The sequence below is a fragment of the Phacochoerus africanus genome, chromosome 5 (genome assembly GCF_016906955.1).
Source record: "Phacochoerus africanus isolate WHEZ1 chromosome 5, ROS_Pafr_v1, whole genome shotgun sequence".
Taxonomy (NCBI): Eukaryota; Metazoa; Chordata; class Mammalia; order Artiodactyla; family Suidae; genus Phacochoerus; species Phacochoerus africanus.
Window position 1 is genome coordinate 48,841,704 of NC_062548.1, and position 16,041 is coordinate 48,857,744.

The window sequence follows — 16,041 nt, forward strand, 5'->3', positions numbered from 1 at the left end:
TAAATAGCCATGTTTGGAGAAATGTGTTTCTCATCATCAGTCTTCAAGAAGCTGGAGGGAAGAACCACCAGCCTTTGCAGTGGCCTTTGTCCTGGTTCATCCCTCTTGTCTCAGCTATGAGGGCCCCCTTGGGGTCCACATGACTAGGTTGAGGGTGAGCTTTGGGCTCTGTAGGGACATGTCCTGGGAGGGCCAACAGATGGACTGATTGCAGACATCCCGGAGGCCAAAGGGAATGGCTTGTGCATTTCTGACAAATCCAGGGCTGCTGGCCACTGGGGTGTTTTGGAGCATCAGATGTTTCCCAGGTAGGAAAAGTCCTCTGGGCATAAAATGTCCCCTCTTTGAGAGGAAGAACAACCACAAAGGAAACTATATTTTATTAATTTACTAATGAGAAAGAAACACACACACCCCCAGGCTCTTCCCAAAGGCAGATCTCAGTTTCAGACAGGAACAAAGATTACCCTCTCCTGAGCTTCTTATCTGGTTCCCCTGAGGACATGGACATCCAGGTTACTGTCATGAACCTTGTGGAGTCTTAAGGCAGCTCACCGCAAGCTGGGCAGTGTCCCCAGCAGGATCAGTGAGGATCCCATCACTGCTAGACAGAGACTCCAGCCAGCTCAGATGAGAGAACACAAGGGCCGGTGATGAGGAACTCGGAATTTGGGAAGGGGACCCGGGCTGCTCTAGAGGGCTGGGAAAGCAAGAGGCACAAGCCTTGCCTCATGGAAGAGACTGTCCCGGGTCCCTGTTGGACTGCTGACACTGTGTCCCTGCTCCACTCTGGCAGAGGCCACACACTTTGTGAGGACCCAGTTAGGTCACACACTCCTCTGAGTGGCCAAGGGCGGGGAGAGAAAGGAATTTGCTTCTGAGACTCCTGTGGTGGAGGGTGATACCTATTATATTCTGTCATGGGCACCAAACACAATCAGAGGCAGTGGTCACATCCCCGAAAGGAGATGGTTGGGGGGCAACAGGAAACAGGACTGGACTGGAACAGCCCCAAATGCAATATGTATATTAAATCCCCAATTCCCTCTGAACTGGGGATCGAGGATCGGGACCCACTCGAGGCTCTAAATGTTTCCTCCCTAGGATCCTCAATGTATCCTTGTGCATCTGGAGTAGCCAGTGTCTGCTGGAACATTCGTGGGTTTTTCACTTTGGCAGAGCAGTCTAAGCTCCCTCTGCTTTCCCAGAAAAAAAAATGCCTGGCTCTCGAAATCTCGGCACCACAGGCCCCAGCTCCTCCCTGCCAAGGGCAAGGCTAAGGCTGAGCCAGGTCAGTGCTTCCCCAGGGCAGAGGCATGGACGGGAGGGACCCCTGGGCAGAGACTGTGAAAGTCTGGTGATGTCACCCCCTTCTCCTGGTGTAGCTGACCACTGGGACATAAAAATGACTCTCCTGAAGTGAGTGACAGGTGTGACTTGTTCCTGGTCTCAGCAACCTGTGCTGGGCTGGTGCCAGGTCAAAGGCGGGGCAGGAGGCCAGGGGAGGGGTCAGCGCCCGTGGCAGAAAGGGGCACTTGGTGCCCTGGGGGGTGGGGTCTTGGGCCATATTTGCCCACAGTAGGGTGAGGTCAGTCACACAGAAAGAGCTCCAGAGAAGGGGTTGGATCAGGAGAAGAAAAGGAAATAGGCTGACCCCATGCCAGGTTTGTCACCCAGGAAACGTGCCAAGCCTCTGATGGTCCCTGATGGGCCAATAAGAATGGGGCAAAGCACTGCCCTCCTCCAGGGCAGGGCACTTGGCAGGTGAGCAATAGATCCAGGGTTCAAGCCCCAGCCCCTCTTGGTCAGACAGAACAGCAACCGGGATAGGTGGGGGTGTATGGACAGTGTTGGGACTTGAGAGGAAGATGAATTTTCTCAGAGGAGGGACAGGCCTTCCTGGGAACCAGGAATTGAGGGGGGCTACTGTCACCCCAGGGGAAGATGGCCTCAGCTTCCCAAGTCTCTGTCTCTCCCATTTTGGTCCCCTCCTGCAGTGATTGACTGTCATAGCTTCGAAGTGACATTTGAACTTTGACCGCATGACACAGCCAGGTTTCACCTCCGCGACCCTTGCAAAACTAACCAGAATTCAATGCTGGTTCAAACCTTGGTGTGCATACGTCAGGCAGAAGCATGGCCCTCAGTGTTATCACATGGGAAGGAGATTTTGTGCACATGGGGAGGTGTGGGCCTCAGGGATGGGTTTCTTAAAGGGCCCTGAGTGCTTGAGTCAGGATGCCACCCCTTCCCCTCCAGACTTCCGAGGCACAGTCCCCTGTCCCCCAGCTCTGGTCCATGGAGGCTGGCAGGGAACATTGGCCAGAGGGGCCGAGGAAGGGGGCCTGCTGCCTCCCTGCCATCACCCGAGTCTGGATCAGACCATCCTGGGCTGGTCCCCTGCAGAGGCACTCGCTACAATTCATGGAATGTTTTATCATGGTTTCCAACCTGTGCCATGTTCATGTTTTCTCTCTTGCCCTGGTCCTCTCTTTCCTCACTAATATTTGAAATCCTGCAAAGATGAAGTCAGGTTAGATTAAAGTTCAGTTCGTATTTCCTCTCTTGCCTTCTCAATTCACTGTCTGAAGGAAGAACTGGTTTAGAATGAAAGCACTGCTATGGTAGCTCCTCAAAAGAATTTTGTACATATCCTGTCCTAGGGACCCTGCCACGTTCTTTCTGAGAATCACATCAGGGCAAAAAAAAGTTCAGGGACCAGACCCATTAGTAGATGAGGAAATGGAGGCTCAGAAAGATGAGGTGTGCAAGCTAGGGCCACACAGCTGAAAACAGCAACGTGGGGAAGTGAACCTGCAGTGTTGGACCCCCAACCCATGCCCTTTGTCCCTTAGATGTAATGTCACCATCTCCCTCCAACCCCCACCCTCGACCCTGGTGGGCTCTCTCATTAGGAAATATTTTTCAAGTGAGAAATCTCAGTCTTACTGGGGAGATACTTAACTGTCCCCCTCCACTCCTGCCCACAGTAACTTAATTATATCCTGTTAGTGGCGAATCTCCCAGCATTATAACCCAGCGCTCTGCTGGCATCAGATAAATGCATCGCCTTTAGGACAATCCTCCAAAGAGGATTAGGGTTAGTTTACCTGGTTCTCAGCTGGCTAATCATTAAAAAGTGTGAACCCCAGATATTTATTTGCTGTGTTTCTGTTGAGGAGTGCTCTTTGGAGCAGGATGGGGAGAAGGAGAAACATCTAGAAAGTTAACCCCTAAACCCAGGACTGCATTGTAAATTTCAGGATGAAGTAACAAGGGGAAAATCATTTCTGATGTCTGCCAAGGTTAGGAATGGAGCGGTATCCAGTTTTGACTCTCTTTAACATCGGGAGAGTGTTGGCCTGTCCTCAGGATTTAGGGCGCAGCCTCGCTGTGGCCAGTTTGGGGTTTTAATCACTACTAAAGCTCCAGCTTGTTCAGAATGAGCTGCTTTACTGACCAAAGGAGGCTTCTGGTGAAAGGGGCCATTCCTTCTTTGCACCCAGCCAGCAGCCATGCTCCACTTGGGTGCTGAGTTCTTCCAGACTAGCCCAGGCACTCACCCTACCCAAACCAGGTCAAAATTGGGAATTGAAGTTTCCACTTCCTCATGCTACCGACAAAGTTAAATAAAGATAACAATGAAACTATAATGATGATGATGATGATGATGATAATAATACTGATGATAATAAGAACATAAAACAACCCACCAGCATCGAAAGTTCTAGGTGGGAACAGTGCTTAAGAGAAACAGGCCTTTCTAACTGGAGAAGAGGGGGGTGAGGTAATGCATTGAGCACCACGTCTCAGAGGACAGACCCCAGCTCTATCCAGTCCATTGTCGTGTTTTGAGATCCAGGCCCCCAGGAGCTTCTCCTCGTGGGGCTCAAAGGACTCGGGGACCCAGGAGCACTTTGGGTTTCCCTGGGGTGGGGATGAGTACTCGTTCCAAACTCCTGCTCTGCTGAGGACAGCCCAGAGCAGCCTGCAGGGAGGCTGGCGGTGGCAGAGGGAAGCAGGGCAGGTGCCAGCCCAGCATGAACCACTTCCATACTGGCACTGATGGGGAAGAGAAGACTTGCTCGAGGGGTCCCACATCCTTCCCGTTGCACCCCAAACCTGACTGCTGCTCCTCTCAGCTGCTTATAGGAGACAGTGACAACCTATAATCCCGGGGACCTTGGAAAGACCTTTAGTCCCCTTCCTTTGACCTTGTGAAGGTGGGTGCTGCCTCCCCTACCCCCAGTCCCAAGTACCCTCTATCCCCCAAGCCCCAGTGGCTGCTCCATGGCCTTCAGCCCACACCATCTCGGGGACCTGAAGTAGAAAACTCACTTTCTTTTTTTCCCTGTCTGGGTGCCGCTCAGATAATTTTTAATACCTTCCTTTTTGCTCTTCATCAGCTTCAGATGTATCAAGATGTCCGGAGGGGAGAACGGATTTAACTCTCTGATTAGAAGAAATACTCTTGGCTTAAGCCTCACTCATTTTGAAATCCTGACATTTCGTGAAGAAAATCACTCAAGCTCTCTTGTTACTTCCTGTGCTTAATTAAGTGGCTCTGCAGGTGACTCAAGCCTTTTATTTTTCAGAATGACATCAGACTTATTTTCCATTTTAATAGCCTGGTTACTTCATTGATTTTTTTTAAAATCCAATTTCACTTTCTAGTGCAATTTTTTTTATCTGTTAGGTTCCCACCCCCCTCCATCCCAGGAAATACTAACTCCCTTAGTGGCTAAACTCCAGTTGTTACAAATGCCTCCAGTTTTGTTTTGTTTCGTTTTGTTTTTGGAGCCCGGGGTCCAACATCAGAATTTGAAGAAGAAATTAGAGGTATAATTTGAGGAAGGGCTTACAGGTGTAATTTTTATTTGCTAACTACCTAATTTCACAAAGTGTTGGGGCTATGAATGTAATTCACTCTCTGCAGCTATCCCTAAGAGGGGACTCTTAGTCTTGGAGCTGGCATCTGAGTCCTTGCAAGAAGCCACATCTGGGGAGTCCCACTGTGGTTCAACGGTAAAGAACCCAACAAGTACCCATGAAGATGCGGGTTTGATCCCCAGCCTCACTCAGTGGGTTAAGGATCTAGAATTGCTCTGAGCTGTGGTGTAGATCGCAGATGCGGCTTGGATCTGGTGTGGCTGTGGCTGTGGTGTAGGCTGGTGGCTACAGCTCTGATTCACCCCTAGCTTGGGAACCTCCATATGCCTCAGGTGCAGCCCTAAAAAGACCAAAAAAAAAAAAAAAGCAGCAGCCACATCTGGCTCTCAGAGCCCTTTGTGCCCACAGGACCCTCTCCACTCTTGTCACTTGCCCTTCTCTGTTGGAAGAAGAGGATTTCAAACTCAGACACTTGACTCCAGCTTCTTTAATATTTATCAGGCGGCCATGTGATATTTACGAATCCGGAGGTGAAGTGTCATTGCTGTTGGGCAAACTCTGTAGTTTGATGGAGACATGAGAATTACACAGAATTATAACACAGTTTGGACTGAGGGCCTTATAAAAAGCAGGTACCCAAGGTTTTTCAGGGCACAGGGCATTCATTGTTTAACTTCTCTTTGGGGTTTTGCTTGTTTGATGCTTGGGTGAGCTGGGGGGGATTTCATTTTCTGCCTGTGCTGAGGGGTTTTCCTCATCTGAATCTTCACGCCCTGCTTCAGTTTCCCAAAAGGAGCCATTCTGGGGAGAGCAGGGAGTGGTTGCTCCTGGCCCTGCTCATTTGTCAGTGGTTGTGTGAGGGACAGATGCAGAGACCGGCTCATTGCTTCCTCCCAATAGGAAGAGATCTGGATGCAAGAAGGTGAATTTTGTACTGCCGGAAGCTCTTCCTCCCCAAGACTCAGTCACAGCTACAGAACGTCCCAGGCAGGGCTCAGCTCCCTGCAGGATTTGTCTTCTTCTTCTTCTTTTTTTTTTCTTTTCTTTTTGTTTTTTTCTCTAAGAAGAAATTTAGTGTATCAACACTACGGAGATTTTAGATAATGTCAAAGAGATGTACAGATTTTATTTTTAAGAACTGGGACAAGAAGTTAAGAATAAAACTAATGTCATCTCGCTCTTTGTCAAGTCCTTCCTGAATGTTTTGACCTCATGCATTAATGAGTACCAGTCCATATTTATGACAAAGTGTACAAAAAGAATTCTTAACTCTACAGACTTTGCTTTAAGAATATAAAATATGTGAATTTCTCCATCATGTTTGTCTCTTAAGAGCAAGAATATTTGTTTGTTTATTAGTTTTTAGGACTGCACCTGCGGCATATGGAAGTTCCTAGACTAGGGGTCGAATCAGAGCTGCAGCTGCTGCTGCTGGCCGACATCACAGCCACAGCAATGCGGGATCTGAGCCTTGTCTGTGACCTACATCACAGCTCACAGCAATGCCAGATCCTTAAACCACTGAGCAAGGCCAGGGATTGAACCTGCATCCCCATAGATACTAGTTGGGCTCCTTACCACTGAGTCATGACGGTAACTCCAAAGAGTATTAACAGAAGTTCGCTATGCTAGTGGTTCCTCTGGTACTTGTGCAGGTCTCTGGGGCTGCAAGTGCATCCTCCAGCACATGTTGCCAAACTCAACATGTCGGGATGTGAATGACACATTTTTTTTTTCAATCCAGGAGGAGTCAAAGATATAATGCATGCAGTAGGCACTCACTCAATATGAGTTTTCTTCCTTTTTAAAAATTTGCAGGAGTTCCTGTTATTGCTCAGTGGAAACAAATCCGATGTGTATCCCTGAGGATGTGGGTTCATCGATCTCCAGCCTCGCTCAGTGGGTTAAGGATCCGGCCTTGCCATGAGCTGTGGTGTAGGTTGCAGATGAGGCTCGGATCCTCTGTTGCTGTGGCTGTGGCGCAGGCTGGCAACTACCCCTCTGATTTGACCCCTAGCCTGGGAACCCCCATATGCTGCAGGTGCAACCCTAGAAAACAAAAAAGTAAAACTAAAAATTTGCATAATGATAATTGGAGGAAATTGATTGGCCACACAAATGAAAGACTACATCCTCTAACGTGTCTTTTCCCCCTGAAAAGACATGCTTGCTGTCTACCTTCTTGCTCTTAGAATGTCCTGCTTCCTCCAAAGGACCGAGATTTACTAATATCCCCGTTTGAAGTAAAGCAGCAGCATGATGAAATAGATCATGGCTGTCCCTTCAAAATGTTCTTTCCAACCTACTGACTATCATCCAAACTTGTCCTAGGCACAGGGTGGGGACAGACACTGATGGATGCGGTGGGTGAATGAGAGATGAGTCCAGACTTTAGGGTGTGGGTGAGATAAGATCTCCCCAAATTGCTGTGGGCTCTCACAGCTTCCCACAACCTGGCTCCACGCTTCCACTGGGTTAGTTCCATGTGTGATGGTCCCCCAGATTTCTCAGGTCCTTGAATCCAGAGACAAGCCCCAGCTGATATGCCACAGAATGTCAGTCTTAACATTTGTGGATAGAACAGACTTTATTGAGTGGAGGGGTGGGTGCCAGCTCACAGAAAATATTCAATAAATATTTAGAGGAGGGAGTCATCACTCCCAGTTAAACATTAGTGTAGACATGTTTGTCCTTCAGAGCCTTCAGTCCCCCACCCCTAAGTATCTTACTCTTCACCCTGCATTACAGCCCTCCCACCCCTGCTAATAACCAGGGCAACCTGGTTTACTTACTCCTCATCCTCTCCATTACCCCCTCCCCTCTCCTAGTCCCGCCCACCAGGACTGGTGCGCTCAACCATGCCTTTGCTCCACCCCAGATCCTCTGGGGAGGTGGTAGTTCTGCCCCATATCCTTGTCCCCAGGAGATGGGGAGGATGGAGGAGAGGCAGGAGGGGAGGAGAGGGGGTTTTCTCAGGACACGAGCTGCCTCACCCTGTCCCCTTGGGCCTCATGCCCAGGTTTCCCTGCCAGAGTTGATGTTTTGGCAGAACGGGCTGCCTCTTGGCCCAGTTCCCGGGACACTAGGTAAACAGGTTGTTATCAGGGATATTGAGGCTGGCCTCTGATGCAGACGCTCTGCCTCATCTGACCTTCTGCTAGGGCTTCTGCCTCCTGGGGCCTCATGGCCCTTTCTTCACACGGCTGGGCTTGTGCTGGCTCCTCACTTTCTCAGAACTGAACATGTTGTTTAGAGACCATACGTAAGTTGTACAACTTAGAAAGAAAAGCAAGAAAGGCTGACATAGAAGGCAGGAGGGTCATTACCTCCGGTGGTGGGAAGGAGGAAGAAGCTGTGTGGGGGACCACAGGACTCCTCTGTAAGATGCTGTCATTTCTTTTCTTTTTCTAAACCATTTTCAAAAATTGAAGGATAGGGTCATTTACAATGTTGTGTTTCAGGAGTCCAGCAAAGCGATTCAATTCTATGTATACTTATGTCCATTCTTTTTCAGATTCTTTTCCATTATAGTTCATTATAAGATACTGAATATAGTTCCCTGGGCTATAGGTCCTTGTTGTTTATCTCACTTATATATAGTAGTGGGTATCTGCTAACCCTAAACTCCCAGTTTATCCCCACTCCTACCCCCTTTCCCCTTTGGTAACCATAGGTTTGTTTTCTGTGCCTGTGAGTCTATTTCTCTTTTGTAAATAAGTTCATTTATGTCTTTTTTTTTTTGTGCCACATCTGTGCCTTATGCCACAGCTGCAGCTGCTGTCCATAGCCACAGCCACAGCAACTCAGGATCCAAGCTGAGTCTGCAACCTACACCACAGCTCATGGCAATGCTGGATTGTTAACCCACTGAGTGAGGCCAGGGATCAAACCCGCATCCTCATGGATACTAGTCAATTTCGTTACCTCTGAGCCACAGTGGGGATTCCTCATTTATATCAATTTTTAAGATTTCACATGTGAGTAATAGCATATGGTATTTGCCTTTCTCTGTCTGACTTAACTTCACTTAGTATGATAAGCTCTAGGCCCATCCATGTTGCTGCAGATGGCATGATTTCATTCTTTTTTGTGGCTGACTAGTATTCCAGTGTGTGTCCGTGTGTGTGTGTGTGTGTGTGTCTCTGTATGTATAAATATATGAGACACATTTTCTTTCCCATTCCTCTGTTGATGGACACTTAGGTTGCTTTCGTGTCTTGGGTATTTTAAATCGTGCTTCTATGAACGCTGGGGTGAAAATGCTGTAGTTTTTTTTTTATCCTTGAGTATAGATCCTCAAGGCTTTATTTTATGATGATGCTTTAAATGGCTCACATGTGTTTTATGCGCTCTTCTGTTTGTGAGATACATTTCACAACACATCCGCGTGATACATTTCACAATAAACATGGCTTTTAAGGAGCACTCCTGCCACAACTACCTCCCCTGCCATCTCTCCAAGGCCAGACAGGACCCACATCTGCCACTGTCGTCACCCTCCCTGCCTTCCACACTGACCCTAGCCACATCCTGTCCTGGCCACTGTCACATGGCAACTTTCTAGTCACCCCACTGTCTTCTCCCCTCCCCACCAGTTCAGCACAATACGGAAATTATAAAAAAGGAGGTGTCGGTCGCAGCGACCTCCACTTCCCATTGGAATTCACCTCCATCCCAGTTCCCTCCCAGGCTGGTGAGTCTGTTGAGGAAGGCGTCGACACTGACACCTTCTAGAGCCCGCAGGGGGCTAGAGAGACCCATCCAGGAAGAACCTGAAGTTTGGAGTCAGGCAGCTCCACCCCTAGTGGGCGGCACACAGCACACATGACTCTAATTCCTCCCCCCCACCTCCCCCAGGCATCTTAAAGCTCCGCCAGGACACAGACCCCTGCTGTTCTTGCACCTGACCTTCCAAGTCACCCACTGCACACCATTCCCTGCTCAGGAGCTCCCTGGCCTTGCCTTTGCCCTGCCTGTGAACTCCGTGACCTTTCCTTGACAGTCGTGGAGTCCTTCTGCAAACTGATCAATGCTAAGGGAAAATCTTAGTGAATGATAACCCAAACCACCACCTCCAGCTTCTCGGGACCGGGGCCAAGACCCTCTCATGGCCCTTTGGACCCTAAAGCTGCTATTGATCCCACTGACCAGACAAGCACTTCCCCTTTGAAGTGTGTGTCTACCAGGTGGACGTATTGAACCAAAACCAACGTGTGGATGAGTGTGATGGGGACACTGGTATTTGTTGGTTGCCGCCAATGCTTAGCTTGGCAAAGGTGGGAGGACCTTTGAACTGGAAAAACTCGCCTATGTGTCTGCAGATCCTTAAGGAGGATCCATATGCAGTTAGGATGGGGTAGGAGCCAGGCTCAGACTTGCTCTCCCAAACCATCCCGTTCCATCCATGGGATACAGCCCAGAGTGGATGCCTCAGATGGGCTACATACACACCCTCCTTGCCTTGGTCCCTGACCCTGTGTACTCTTGGGCAAGTTGAGTAGCCTGTTTGAGCCTTCATTTCTTCAAGCATCAGACCATCTCTGCTTCACAAGATTGATGAGGCTTAAACAAGACTGTTGAGGTCACCCACCAACCCAGGTCGTGGCACTTCGCTGGTTGCCAGGCTGTGCCAGTCTCTTCCTCTCCTCCTCCCTCTTTCTTTCCTCTGTGCTCCAGGGGGCACTTACCTCTCTGTGTGAAGGAATATTAGGTTACTTTGAGGCAGCCAGGATTGGCCAGCATCTCCCCTGTCCCCAGAAGCCAGTAGTCCCTGGCACAAAGCCCATTCTAGTCCCCAGTCAGGGGACTCCCCTGTCCTCAGAAGCCCTACCCCAGGAAAACATGCTACTCACCATCCTGGCCTCATGCAAAGAGCCCCAACTGAGGTCTGAAACCACAGCAGCCAGGAGAGCCAGGGGGCCACCCACCCTGAACCTTCATTGTGCAGAGGCAGAAAGAGACCAGAAAGGGCAGCAGATCTGCCCAGGGTTGCCCAGCTTGTCAGCGTCAGGACCCAGGATGGAATCCACAGAGCTTGATCTTTTTGCCTCTGCCCTGTGCTTTCCTTCCAAATATCCTTACAGTTGGTTTTTGCTTCCTTCCCTTGGGAATTTATTTCCCTACGGAAGCAGTGAACATCTTCATAGGAATCTCTGAAGATAAGCCAGGTAAATTTTATTTTATTTAATTAATTAATTTATTTATTTATTTATTTTTAGCCTTTCATGGCATTGACAATTATTGTTAATCCATATTCTCTTACAGATAAATGTAATCATCCTTATTATGCAGATATGAAGTGTACAGACCCACACATTCAGAAATGGCTTCCTTCACAACACAACGTTAAGAATGTACACTCAGGAGTTCCCGTCTTGGCGCAGTGGAAACAAATCCGACTAGGAACAATAAGGTTGCGGGCTCGATCCCTGGCCTCGCTCAGTGGGCCAAGGATCCGGTGCTGCCACAAGCTGTAGTGTAGGTCGAAGATGAGGCTCAGATCTGGCGTTGCTGTGGCTCTGGTGCAGGCCCATAGCCGCAGCTCCGATTAGACCCCTAGCCCAGGAACCTCCATATGCCGCATGTGTAGCCCTAAAAGGAAAAAAATAAAGGATGCCATCCCAGTGCTGGGGGTTGGGAGAGGGGCAGCCCTGCCATGCCCAGGGGAAACGTGGGCCTCTGTGCACCCACCTTCCCTTCCCGCTGAGAAAAGTCTCACAGGTTCCATTATTTGGTCACGGGTTTGTACAAAGTTTGAGAGGACAGAGGAAGCGTGGTAAGAGGTGAAATGAGGACCTTAGGGGCCATGTCATCAAGGGCCCAGGACGGGTGGGGATTTGGGTTTTCTGTGATGTGTATCAGGACACCCCTGAAGGGTCTGAGGATGAGGTCACAGGGCCCGACTGGCATTTTGTAAAGGGCACCCCGGCTACTGTGCCAATGGGAGGGAGAAGAGGGGCCATTGATGGAAGGAGAGGAGACGCTTATAGAGGCTGCTGACAGGTGGTGCCTGTGGCTCACCAGAGATGTGGCTGTGACAAGCAACAGGCTCCTCCAGCCTCGGTTTCCTCTATGTGACAGGGGACACTTGGGGCTCCCAGGACTGTTGTGGGGATTGTAGCATCACAAGGGGCCTAGCACCTTGCTTGGGACCGGCGACCCTGCCCTTCTTGCCATGAGCCCTCTCTCTTGCTTTAACTAGGAATTCCTCAGGACCCAGGAAACTCAGCCTTTAGGCATTGGTTTTCTTTTCTTTTCTTTTCTTTTTTTCCTTCTTTTTAGGGCCGTACCCTATGGAAGAATCAGAGCTGCAGCTGCCTGCCTATGCCACAGCCACAGAAACATCAGATCCAAGCCACATCTGTGACCTACACCACAGCTCATAGTAACGCCAGATCTTTAACCCAGTGAGTGAGGCCAGGGATCAAACCTGCAACCTCATGGATATTAGTCAGGTTCTTAAGCCGCTTTTCTGTTTTAAGGTGGAGAGACGTTCTTAATTTTAACATGGTTTGCGCCTTTTGTGTCGTGCTCCTAAGTCCGTTTTTCTCCACCATGAGATCAGGAATATGTTCCTCTTATGGTTGGAAAGTGTTATTTTTACACTCAGGCCTTTAATCCATCTGGGATTTGGGTCTGACTGTGTGAAGACCAGCTCCCCACTGCCTGGCAGTGTGACTTTGAGCATCTCAGGACCCCCTTGTCCCACCTGACAGATGAGAGGTCAGGTCGGGTCATCCCTGAAGCTTCTTCCTAACCTGCCGTTGTGAGGCCTCGGTCCCCCTCACATCACCCTGTGACCAGAGTGATGCTCCAGCCAGCATGAGAGTAAAATCATTGCACTGATTTCCATGTGCCCTGCAAAGACACAGCCGTGTTTGCACGGGATTGGCTGCCCTCCCGCTTCTCTGTCTTTTTCTCCTTCACAAACAAAACAGAGCACTTCAAGGCAGGTTTCCCAAGGCCTCCTTCCTGGCCAGAACTTGGCTTTAAATCATTCCTCTTTAACATTTTACTTTTAATGAGACTGCACATACCCGGCCAAGGATAGGAGGAGAAACCTTCGTCACTAGAATTGTTATTAAAACCAGATATCCCACTATATGGGCATTTCTGGAAACTCCAATTTGCAGGACTTCTAGGATTCTGTTAAAAATCTTCCCAACTTGCCCTGAAGGAGGCTCTGAGAGATGCCACTGCTTTGCTAGTGACTCATTACCTTGGTGGAAACACGTCTCTGATAGTGAGTGGCTGGTGATAAAAAACATACACACAAGTAATAACCCAGTTTCCAGGAGTTCCCACTGTGGCCCAGTGGGTTAAGAATCCAACTAGTATCCATGAGGATGTGGGTTCCATCCCTGGCCTCGCTCAGTGGGTTAAGAATCTGACATTACCGCAAGCTGTGGCATAGGTTGAGGATGTGGCTTGGATCTGGCGTTGCTGTGGCTAAGGTGTAGGCCGGCAGCTGCAGCTTCAATTCAACCCCTAGTCTGGGAACTCCCATATGCCATGGGTACTGTCCTAAAAAGACCAAAACAAAGAAATAAACAAACCCAGTTTCCAGTTTTCACCCCGATTGCTGCAACAAAACGGAGGGTGCAAGACTGTGTCAGACCAGTTTGCTGGGGATGATGCAGCCCTGTGGTGACCACTCATGGGAGGGATCCCTGAAGACCCGACAGAGGAGGGAGGACCTTATGGGAAGAAGCTGATGCTCTCAGGGGCCCCAGGGATGGTGCAGGTAAGGAAACTCAGCCCGAGCTCATGCAAGGAAAAAGGTATGCACGTGATCATGATGCAGAAGCAGGGCGGGGAAGGTCTTAAGGGACTCAAGGGTTGAGAAGGAGACTGGGAGGGAGTCTGGAAAGAAAGCCTTCTACCTATTGGGCCCCAGGTTCTTCCAAGGCAGAGACCAGCAGATCTCCCTTCCGAGTGGGAAATTCCTCTGGAGAAGGAATCTGATAATCTGATTGTCTTAAGGTCTGGGATGGTAAAATATTTTGTCAATTGGACTGGGCTGTGGGGTACCCAGATGTTTGGTCAAACACTATTCTAAATCAGGTGTTTCTCAGAGGGTGTTTTGAAAGAGTTCAGTGTTTAAATCAATAGACTGAGGAAAGCAGATTGCTCTCCCTTGTGTGGGTGGGCGCCATCCAATCAAGGCCTACTTAGCACACAAAGGCTGATGCTCCCACAAGTAGGAGGGCACTCCTCCTGCTTGACTGTCCCCTTGGACTTTGGTCTTTTCCTGTCTTCAGACTAGAGCTGAAGCATAAGTCTGCCTGAGGCCTGCTGGCTTTCACACTGGGACAGACACTGTAAACACTCCGGTGGTCAGGATTTCAGACTTGGATCGGGGCTACAGTTGTGGATCTCCTGGGTCCCTGGTTGACTGATTGCAGTTCTTGAGACTTGTCAGCTTCCACAATTACGTGAGTCAGTTCCTTGTAGTAAATCACTGTGTTTGTGTGTGTGTGTGTGTCCTCTTGGTTCTGTTTTTTTGGAGAACATGACAAAGGCAAGGTCTCCTGCTACCTGAGGCCCACCTCTGTGATGAGGAGGTGGTTCCTAGATAAGGGGACATTGTGAGTTGGGCAGACACCCAATGGGGTATACAGTGGCCATTTCACACCAGGAGCAGCGGGAGGCCCCCTCCTCTGCTGTTCCAGGAGCGTGTTGCCCATACAGCCACATAACCGTATGTGTGTGAGTGTATCCAGTCTCTGCCTCCACAGGACCAGCTTGGGCACAGCCCTTAAGCTTTTATATACATAGAACTCATTCAAGGCTGAATGATGCTCAAGGGTGGCTTCTGAATGAATGGGGACTGAGGTGGCCATCAGCACACAGAGCAGGAGGACCCCAAGCCACCCTGAATAGTGGTGATGGAAAGGGCCTGCAGGCAGATACTCCTGTCCCCAGGACACACATGGAGGCCACACCATCTGCCTTTGCTTTAAGTTAAAGCACCGAGGTGTCCCCAGAACCTCCAGGCAGGTTCTGCAGGGTCAGGAAAGAGCTACCCAATGAGACGGTGCAAGACTCCAGGGCAGGCTTCCTCCAAGCCCAGCATTTGGGCTTTGTGTTGCTATTTTCAACTGTTTTTGAGACTTGTAGAAACCAAAAGGGCCTCACTAAGGCTGTGATGTTCTCTTTCACGCAAGACTGACCTGCAGGATGAGTGACACCAGCCCAACCCCAGGGCCGCCTCTGGCAGCCATGGGCATGGCCCAGCGGGCCGTGGCTTACCTGGCACGGCTCCAGATGGCAGCCTCACCTCTGCTCCCTTATGTCCAGAACTCCTTCTTCAGAGCCCAGAACCATCCAAACCACAGTGGAAGGAGGTGTTGGCAGGAAACAAGCAGACACTGGCCACTTGCCCTGCCTGTCCCCCCAAAGGCAGTACCAGTAGGCCCTGCCCCAGGCCCTGGTGAGCCACTTCCACCCCCCGGCCCGGTGCCCACTTCCTTTGGGCCTCTCCTGCATTCTGTTTCTTCTTAATGGGAGTCCTTCTCCTTCTCCCATCAGTGTGTGTCCATCTTCATTGAATCGCTTCATGATATCGGCTGTGGTGTGGACCCTGGCGGCACTGGGTCCTGCTTTTTCATCTCTGATCTCATGGTTCTGGATGTCCTCGGACGCCAGTGTTGCATAGAAACAGAACTTTGAAGCCTGGAGGCCATCTGGTGATCTCTGTGTGCCTCCCTTGACAAAGGTGGAAAGCTCTAGAGGAATCCAGCAGTGAGAGGGCCAGACACTTGGGGGACCGGCACCTCCTCTCCAGGGTCCTCTCCCACGTTAACTGCCTCTCACTAAGCAGCACCTCGGTCCTACTCCCAGCACTGCCTTGATCACAAGATCATGCACATGATCACACCATCTGCACAGGGGTGAACAGTGTCCCTTTAAATCCATGTTTACCCGGAGTCTCAGAATGTGACCTGGTTTAGTAATAGGGTCTTTGCAGATGTAACTAGCTAAGGGGAAGTCATACTGAGTGGGGGTGCCCTTGCGCAATGATTGATGTCTTCATGAGAAGAGGAAACAGACCCAGGGACACACACACACACACATGCACACAGCCACGTGAAGACAGAAGCAGAGGTTGGATGCAGCCACAAGCCAAGCACTACTGACCACCACCAGAAG